At 39.0% G+C, this 10755-nt stretch overlaps 1 pseudogene; it reads left to right on the top strand.

Annotated features, from left to right (window-relative positions):
* Positions 1 to 6294: 6294 nt before the first annotated feature.
* LOC133156871 (homeobox protein DBX1-B-like) lies at positions 6295 to 10486 on the top strand (annotated as a pseudogene).
* The last annotated feature ends 269 nt before the right edge of the window (positions 10487 to 10755 follow it).

Consider the following 10755-nt stretch of genomic DNA (forward strand, 5'->3'; position numbering starts at 1 on the left):
CATTATTCTTATAATTTAACAACTTTTTTTTTTTTTTGAGTGTCATTATGCAACTCTTTAGTCTTTTATCCGGAGATATAAACACTACTGTTTTTTCCTCATCATCATTTTCATTTCTTTTCTATAAATGATGGTTCAGATATTTCCTATGGATATTCTGAATCGCTAATATTGCACATGCATCAATAATTATAATATATTACCAATGACAAATAAATATCAATGGATCACACACGGAAGCATTCATGCGGGTCTTTCTCACGTGAGCAGTTTTTGTGCAACAGAACCTCAGATGAACAATATCGTTGTATTTGTCTAATTTGGTATCGTACATTCCAACAAAACCTTTTGAGTCTGAGCTTGAAATGCCATCACAACAATGTGAATTAGTCAATACACAGCAGCATGCATGAGTGTATTGCAACAGAATCTCTCTGTGTGCTGATCCGTGTGAGAAAGCGTGTTGCCCAGCATATGCATATATAAGCCTGCTATACACTTTCAGTTACAACACTGTTCCTGTTCTCCTTCTCTCTCAAACACACACACACACACGTACACACACGCAGGGACACTGAAAAGGCAGAGTCCCTTCTCCCTGTTATGCAAATAACGTCAGCTCTTAAAATGTTTTGAGTGAGAATTAAATGTGAATTAAATGAGGCTTGGCTCTTTTCTCTCCATTCTGTCTGAATAAGGCAAAGCTCCGTCACCATGGGAGATCCCCACGCTGTTGCCATGCCTGTTATAGGATTGACAAGACAAGAAGTGACATAAATACCGTAGCCAGTGCTCAATCCAATTATGTGGCGTGGACCGCTTCAATACCTGGTAGTCATGCAGAGTTGCGCTGGCGTCCTTGTATTCAGCCTAAGAAATGAGACTGCGTTTTTCATTCAGCGTCAAGCCTCTTGCTAACCTTTCTGTCGCTTCACCTCAGCTAGCTTGGAGTCTCTGCCCTCAACTCTGAGCTTCTAAAAGGCCTTTTGGGACTGGACAATTTGCATCCCCTGGCTCACTCAAACTCCAAAAATGAAAGAAAGTCCCCTCGAAAGTAACCAACATTGTCATCGAAATGAATAGCGACTGAAATAATTATGTATACAGAGTAAAGAAAAGCAAATAAAAGGGGAAGGAGAATAGAAACGTCTACGTCGAGGGATCCAGAGTTACACAAAATATGTAGACTTGATAAAAGCGATAAGAGTTTTTGTACTGGTATTTAGGTCATTTCTTTTCCAGTAATTCAGTTTGAATAGTACACTCACTACACACAAAGTGACATCTTTTCTGACAATTATGATTTATCTAGCTTAGAATTAAAAAAAAGAAAGCAAATTCACCATCTCGAGAAATGTTAGTATTAGATAAGAAACCATCAAAGTGTTGGAATAGAAATTAGGGTAGGAAATGTCATTCTCAAGTGGTCCTACACAATCCACTTTGGAGCTTCTACAGTTAATAGTGATTTTGAATTTGATCGTTTCACCATTTTGTCTGAGGAACATATTATTTTGTCCATCATCCATTTTTAATCCCACGCCAGTAGTCACCAGCTATTGCAAGCCAAATATGCTTTTAACGATGGACAAATGTGTCTTGGACTTCGTCTGCAAGATGTCACGTGACCTATGCATGACCTCTGATTTTTACCCCGGTCTAACCTCGTTTTGCCACTTGGCATTCTAATGTACCATGGGTTTATTAAATCTTCGTTACTATATTTTTAAAATCAGATCTTAGCACAGCTATGGACAAGGGCATAAACGGCAGAGTTAGATGCTGGTTTCTGAGTGCTCTCGTTACAGATCTATAATCTCCCCGGTCAACTTGCGTACTCTGTGCACTTCAACCTCCTGCTTGGACTCCGGCAAATCAATTTCTTCTTGTGCCATGTCAAGGACTGCGCCTCTAATGCACCCATTTTAGAAGGAATGCAAGGAGGAAGAAATGGGTCACTGCAGTTTTCCAAAAGCAAGAAGGCAACGTTAGTGAAAGACCCAAAGCAACAAGTTGCTGCAAAAAGTGTGTCACTATCCCCACCCTGTTTAAAAACCAAAACATAAACTAAACTTGACAACCAAATCGGGGCCCCTCCTTCTGCTTGTGCAGCGACTGGCTTGTGTTTGAACCCCAGGGCCCATTTTAACCACAGACGTTTACAAGCTCCCTTCTAAACAACCTGCCAGGTTCTTTAAGACCATCACTAAAAGGCCGTAGAACATTATGAGACTCCAATGAGATTAAAGCAGAAAGGCTTTTGAATTGAAGAACGGCTGCTCTTATAACGGCAGCGATTGTGGAACAGTGATGTGATGCTCTTAGCTCCCATGACCAATCTGCAACTAATGAGCATGCTATGTGTCACAAGTACCCCAATGATGGGGACACAGAGGCATGCTACTTCTCATATTTGTCTGCAACACAGTGTAATTGCTTTGGTGCACTTTCACTTTTGTTGCACGCATCAATTCAGGCTAGGGACGTTCTCACACTCTGACACCGATGAAAATTCATGGGGTTGGCTAATGAGCATTTCACAGCGCAAAGTTTGAGGCATCCAGCGAATGAATTATTGAAGCAGTGATTATAAAAGGCAATTGCTTGCCTGCTTTCTCTGTGAATGAGCCCAGAAAAAAAAAGGTTATTTTTTTTAAGTCAAGTCAAGTTTATTTGTATAGCCCTAAATCACAAGTAGTCTCAAAGGGCTTCACATAGACAAAAATTGACAATTATTCTCAAAGCATCCCCTGATCTTAAGCTCCCAAAAGGGCAAGGAAAAACTAAAAAAAAAAAATTACATTTTAAAATCACATTTTAAAAAATGTGTTTCATCAATGACTAGCAGTGCCTCTTTTGAGGACATGCAGGAAAACTGTGATTTAAGGGCAATATATTTTTCATTCTTTTTTGACAATATTATCAACCACAGTAAATAGAATTACTGAATTCTTTGCAATTGTCCTTTGAGAAACATTGTTTTTCAACTGTCGGATTATTTGCTCATGCACTTGTTCACAAAGCAGTAAAACTTGCGCCGTGCTTGCCTGTGAACGACGGAGCCTTTCGGGATGCTCCTTTTAAACTCAATAATTCAACTGTCTCGAATCAATCTGTTTACCTGTGGAATGCTTCAAACAGGTTGGTGTTTTTTTTTTAGCATGACTAAACTTTTCCTGTCTGCGGTCACAGCTTTTTATAAAATGTTACAGGACCAACTAGCAGTACGGTGGCTAACTGATTAACACATCATTGTATATTGTTGGTGTATTATTTCTCTCATGCAAACATTTTGCAACTGTTTGAAACTGACATGACGCATCCATGTTTGGTTGCTAATCCAACCCTTTCAACTATGCTGGGAAACTGCACCATGCTCGAATGCGGTACACAAATAAAGAATCCAAACTTCTGGGCCTCTATTTTCCTGTCCAGTGTAAATCAGGTGCAACAAACACTGTAAACAAGTTTTGGTCATTTCACAGACCCATTTTAAAAGTTGTGTTTTGCGAAGTTGTGGGTGTGAACACAGTTGTTTTTCGCCACCAATCAAAGAGATTCTGCTTATTTCCAAGTGTTGTGCTAGTAGCCCTTGACATGGCGGAAGAAGACACTGATTGCTTTGAGTTCAGGGTAGGTCAAAGTGCACAAAGTATTTTGAAGAAAGTACAATTTACTACATGGGTGGACGACATAAAGTTGGCTTGAAACATCACAGATCTGTGAAGTGAACAGTTCCGCCAAGTTCTTCAATAACTCATGGGTGAAACTTGGGATTTGATGAAAATTATGAATCTTTTTCATTTGATCTAAATCCACTCTTTGTACAATCACAATGTCTGACAAAGGCATTGTATTTGGTTATCTTTTTCAGTGTACATTACACTGAGAGAACAGGTGCGCTCTGTCTCTCTGTCGCACTCTAAGCAGCTTTGTTCACCGCCTTGTCTCTCTCACCCACTACACAGCGAGGTGATGTTTAATGGAAAGTTAATATGGTTTTAATGCTTGTCGCTGCTCTTCGACACCCAGGGCCCCACTAATCCACTCTGTTCCACACCGCCTGGAAACAGATGCTCGGGGAGAGAGAGAGAGAGCGAGAGAGACAGACAGACAGGCATGCCAAGAGAAAACATGATTTTGAAGTATTTTGAGATGAAGAAGTGGTTAAACGTACGCATTGCCATTTTTGTTTTGGTAGGAAACCCCAATCAGAATTTTGCAAATGACTAGTTATCCATGAATGCATCATAATATTAATATTGCCATAATCAATAATATATTGCATTTTATTGCATGTCATTTTCTATTACCCGTTTTCTATTTTGCTATGCGGTCATGACAAGGTAGTTTATTAATAGTGTTATATAATACTAAGGCGCAGGGTTGGATCGTTATGTCTCATTCACAAACATTACTATATAGATAAGATACATTTGATTTGTTGATGTTGTCATATAATCAACTTTGACATACAGAGGATGTTTTCTCATCAGTTGTCTGGTGTATTAATTGGCCTTCAAGTTACCCTGCCCATTTGTTCATTAAGAGCAATCAAGAGTTAATGCATCGGCATGAGTATTAAAGAACAATTACATCCCCACTGACACAGCCTCACTTGTGTGACCTTCTTTGCATGTGTTATCAAGCGAGGCAGTTTTCGGGGAGGGTTGATGTTGGAGGACTTCTCCAGGCAAAGAGCTTTAAAATGAATCTTGACTGGTGTTTAATTCACTAACAGCTGTTACGTTTGTTAAGAATCTCAGTGCAGGCTGTTCTGTTTTTCGACCCAGGAGGAGAAATTAGTTCTGCTGATGTCCACCTTCCCTCCCAGAGAACCATCTGCTCTACTTCAATACAAAAGAGGGATTTTGTGAAGGAATAAAATGCTTTGAACATAATAATTTCTGGTTCTTTCCCTTTGAAAGAAGTTTTGGTTAAAGTGTCGCATTTCCCAGCAGGTCAGGTGCTCAGCGAATCAGCTGCACACTTAATGATTGCCTCTTTTAGTGGAAGAGTGGATGCTTTCATCATAATGCCCTCATAATGAGTCATGTGCAGAACTTATACGACATGTTTTTGTGAATGTCCAAAATGTATAAGTAATATACCTATGTCAAGGTTATTGTATATCACATAGTCGTAGTGTAACGTTGCTATTCTGCTTATCATTGGGTTCTATTTATTCTTCTATGAGCTACTTCCATCATAAATTATCTTTCTTATGGACTTTAATTATAGTATTCAAAATGTTTATTATTATTTTTTTTTTTAATCTACTCCGTTTCATAATGCACATGATCACTGTTTGTTAGTTGTGTTTCTTGCTATGAGTGTGCCTCAAATTTTAATATTAACCGAACAATTCATTTTAAACTATGAAGATTTTGTTTTTGTATGATTTAAAGAAATAATACAAATAAAACTAACATCTCTCTAATCAACTGAAATGACATACAGTGCAATTTAACACAATCCAATTTTATTTATACAGCATATTTCATGATAAATATATATATATATATATATACACATATATATAGAGAGAGAGAGAGATATATATTTCTATATATACGGTCATTTGGATGTAAAGATAAGTGCTAAGATTAAAAACATCAGTCAAAATCACCAAATAAGAATTTACACTGATTGAGATTTTCCTGTTGGTTAAATGATGAAATTTATAAGGATGATCGACGGAGTGAAATAACATTAGTCACGCATCTTGTCACGTGCCCCCTGGGACTCATGGCTCTTGTCCCACATGAGCTCTTTAAAAAAGCGCTTTTGTCCACCTATCACCTCTTTCAACTCAAACATGTTGATAATAACATACTCATGAAAAATGATATTTAAATCGACTTGAGCTATCGATGTGACTCATTCCAGAATTGAAATAATCGCTGCACGCGTGCAAATTAAAGTTGTCCTAAATCAAACTGCAGCGGCACTTTGCAATATATATTTTTATTTCTCGTATCCCTCTCTCTTCACTAATTTACTCATCAAATAGTGAAACATTTTGTTTAATCGCAAAAATTGAATAACCCTGTTCCTAAATCCTTTTTAGGCACACTTAGAGGCAGAGAAAGAAATTGTGAGATATATAACTCAGCAGAAATGACATCATCAAGATAATTGTATTTCTATTTCTATAATGACCCATCTCATATACGACTCCCCCGTCCCCCGCACTAACTCCAAAAGTTTGAATGAGATAGGCGCAAAAAAAAAAAAAAAGAGTCCAAGTCCAATCAGGCCAGGGAGCAGAGACGCATTGACCAATCCCCGGTAATGGACCTTCTCGAAGGCTCATCCACTCAGATGACGGGCTGGGGCGGTGAACTTGCCAGCCAACATCACTTCTATAAAAGTTGCAACTAATCACCACCCAAGAACAAACTTTTTGCCTGCAGGGCCCAGTCATGATGTTTCCGTGCAGCGCCTTGCCACATCCTCTCTACTCGGACCTGTTGCGTCCCCCAGCCGCTCTGACCTGCCATCTTCCCCGGTCACCGCCCTCAGGCTACAGGGTGGAAGATCTCCTTCGAATCAGCCAACCGGCGTACAGCTACATACAGCGGACATTCTCGGTTGCAAACCCCGGGGAGGTCCTCTCGCTGAGCCCAGAGCAGGGCGTCTCGCACCGGGCGTTGGGACCGAGCACTGGCCGCTCAGTGTTTCAGTGCTCCGGGCAGCCGAACCACATCGGGGGTGGCGCCACACAGTCCGCATGTCCGGCCTCGAATTGTCTTAAATTCGGCGTCAGTGCCATACTGGCACCATCAACCAGGAGTGGTAAGAAACTCATTATATTGGTGGAAATTAGATCGTGCTTGGATTACTATACAGTGGAGTATTTTTATTTTTTAGTACAGTATGTTTAAAACACATTTTAGCTCTAATAGAAATATGTGTACTCATAAAATTATGTATTTATTATATCAAACTAATTCGACTTCTGGACCATGTGACATTCGACTAAAAATACATAATTCCGTTTCATTATGATCTACGAATATTTAGAGTCACAGGTCCTACAAATAATATCAATTAATACTGTATCATGATCATTTATATTCTTTATAGTCTGACACATTACCTACAAAATCTATGGAGCATCTTCAAATGAGTTTTGACAGAGGTTTACTTTATTTTTATTTTATTTAGTTTTATTTTAATTATATCAACAAACACATATGCAGATTTTTGGGGGGATAATGATAATTGAATTTAGGGGATAATGTAATTACAGATATATGATGAGTAGTGTATTTATGTTGCGTCACAATCATAACCGACCCTCAGAGGGAAACAAATGTGACAGCATAACTGTGACACACCTTGAATTTTTTTTTCCAAGGTTGTTCTTCTCCTCCAGTCCACAGTTTGGAGACAAAATCTTTCCCGCTACCATTCTTGGATGCAAGTCTTCTTTCGTCTCCTTTCCTCAGAGCTTCATATTTCACAGGTGGGAGTTCTATCAGCTCTACAAATTCATACAAGCAGCCAAGAATTTAATTTTAGATAAATAAACATATTTCTATTAACATTGCTCTAACAGTATCTGTCAAATTGAGTATGATTGTCTTTATAAACTTGGAATTGATTCATGTGTGCAGGTTACTTAGTAAAATGAAATTATAGGAACATTTAGGACAATAAATTGCATATCCAATTCTCTTTGAATTTTGTAAGTTACACCTCATAGTTTGAGAAATAAAAAAATAAAAAAAGTCACACATTTAAAATATTGCCAATTTGGAGTTTTCATTTTCAAGACATTGTCAGCCTTTTAGCATGGGAATACCACGGACAGCACGAAACCAGCTCCGCCAATTTGAAGACCTATTTAGTAGACAATCTGACTGCTGACATTAGCACCAGTTGTTGTTATCTACAAATTAGTCTAGTTTGTCACGCTCCATATATATAAGTGCCGTTTGTCATGGTTTAAATGTGAGGCGGGTATCTTCCCAGCTCGGGAACTCACTGCCTCTTCACGCGCTGTCGTTTTCCCACCAAGCTCTCACAAAACTCCCTGTACCGTGACCAATAGGAGCCACGACACCCACCCACCCACACACACATACACTTTGTAGATTTTATTCTAGAGCTACACTATGTATCACTATAATAGTTCTATGCCCTGTGTACAGACAAGCAACTCTGTGCATATCCTCACTTCACCTCAAAATTAAAAAGGAAAAAAAAATACTGGATGACTTTGTAGGGACATTTTGACATCTGCATTAGGTCATGAAGGCAAGTACATAACTGGCAACATCTCTAAGAGCCCAGCAGCTCAAGCCTTTTAACAGTAGCACATTATACTGACCTGCCTTTAATGGGCCTGTAATATACTGGCATGTCGACAGCCTTCTCGGCGCAATTCTTTGAAACACAATCAGCTTTCTCTATGCGTTTGCAGCCTATACAATCCTTCTTCATGCTTCATTAGAGGTAGTGTGAGCTGAGCTTTGGAGAGCCGGTCTCATTAGCATTGGCTCTGTTTGCGCCACTTGACAAATTGGACTTTTAAACATCACATTTCAGGGAGGACAATTCTATTTGAGGCAGAGTCAAGACGATGAAAGTCCTGACTTGCTCCGACTACTGACAGCAAGAGCGCTACTCTACCGATCGCAAAAGCAGCTAAGAGACGACAGAAAAAGTTCTCTGTGAAGTTATTTGATGGATATCATCACATTCTCTTTTACTTGAGTTATATGAGCAGTAGCAAAATAAATGGTTGTATTTACTGTATGTTAATGAGACTACAATGTAACCTTCAGAGCAGTGGCCCTCACTAAGTCCAGCCAGACACTTTGCTAAGTCATGATTTAATTACAATGTTTTGATCATAAACATTTTAAGTGTACGTTTAAAAACAACCAGTCCATAAGGATAAAGAAAACGGCATTACCGTACCTGAAAGTTAAGTACAAAAGCACAGTAGTGAATTTAGAATAATTAAAAAAAAAAAAATGTTTTAACTGACTGTACAATGCATGGCTACAAGCTTCATTTCAATGTGCTTTATTGTAATTCATGGTTTTCTTAAATTGGGTGACCCACCACAAGTGGTACTCATACCACACCAGGGAACTGATGTCAAGTCCATTATATACTAATAACTGTATATACATGTATTATAAATGTGTTTACCTTAAATTCTGTTTTACATTTTGTCGCTTCAGCTTCCTCCTCCTCTGTGGTCCCTGTCCCAGGAACCTTTTCATGGCCTTTGGTCCCCAGAGGGAAGCCAAGAAGGGGCATGCTGCGACGAGCAGTCTTCTCAGACCTTCAGAGAAAGGCCCTGGAAAGAACTTTCCAGAAGCAAAAGTATATCAGCAAGCCCGACAGGAAGAAGTTAGCTAGTAAACTGGGACTCAAAGACTCACAGGTACGTATATAGAGAAGTACTTTGTGCATTTGGTTGACATGAACATTTCTTCTGTACAAAAGATACACACGCTTGAACTTCTTTACATGCAGATTTACGTTTTAGTAGTTAATGGTCAAAGGTCATCCATTTTTCAGCTGCTGTTATATGCATCTCATACAATAAGACAAACAAAATCTTTGTTTGTTCTCATAGGTAAAGATCTGGTTTCAGAACCGGAGGATGAAATGGAGGAACTCAAAAGAAAGAGAGCTGCTGTCGACAGGAGGTTGCCGTCAGCAGACCCTGCCCACCAAAACTAACCCCAACCCAGACCTCACAGATGTGGGCAGCGTCTACTGCCACGGTGGGCTTGAGAGGATTGCAGCTAGCAGCCAAGGACAGAGCCAGGAGTCACATCTTCCCCATCCTCTTCATCATCATCACTACCACCAGCATCGCTCCTCTCCGTCAGAGTGCAGTAAGCCATCAGAGTCAGAAAGTGAAGAAATCACAGTTTCATAAGAAAATGATCAAAAAAAGGACTCATTCTTCGCACGACAGTTGCCTTACCGTGTCATTTAGGAGCAAAGCCACAAGAAGGTCTGGTGGTGTTGTGAATTGATTGTATTCTATCAGCGTCTAATCTCTATTTGTGTATAGTGTTTTATTTGACTTTTTATATTTAGTTCAACATATTGTGTACACACTGTAAAAAATATATGGAGCCAATTTAAACGGACTATCTGTAAGATAGCCTATTTTTTTAACTCCAAAAGATACAATTGATTCAGCGGACTGTATTTGTTTCCTTTATTTTCGTAAATAAATCTTGAAAAAGTCCAATAAATGTATGTCATAAATTACAATTTTTGTCAGCACAGAAAACTTGCCAATAATTTCCCAATTGCTCATCAATATGCCAAAAACATTCATTCAAACTGAGGTTTACAGATAGTTTTGCCTTGACGACACATCTATATTGCGGGCATATACTGCTATGTTGGAGGTCGACGCATTGTTTTGTTCTGATGCTTCCTGGAATGTTTGTATAGGCAAAATTTGATAGAAAACATACAATTTATAACTTCTGTCATTGAATTAAGGACTATTCATTTATTTTTTATTGGATGGATGGATGGATGGATGGATGGATGGATGGATGGATGGATGGATGGATGGTCCACACAATGATTGCAGGTGTGCCAGTGCCTATCCCAGCAGTCTTTATGCAGTAGGCCGGTACACCCTGAACCATTTCAAATAAAATACATACTACATTCAAAAGAGCCATTTCGTCTATAATTTTGAAGATGCTACTTTTATTTTTACACACAATTGCTAAGAGGTGTTAAAAATGAGTGGATGAA

The sequence above is a fragment of the Syngnathus typhle genome, linkage group LG7 (genome assembly GCF_033458585.1).
Source record: "Syngnathus typhle isolate RoL2023-S1 ecotype Sweden linkage group LG7, RoL_Styp_1.0, whole genome shotgun sequence".
Classification (NCBI taxonomy): domain Eukaryota; kingdom Metazoa; phylum Chordata; class Actinopteri; order Syngnathiformes; family Syngnathidae; genus Syngnathus; species Syngnathus typhle.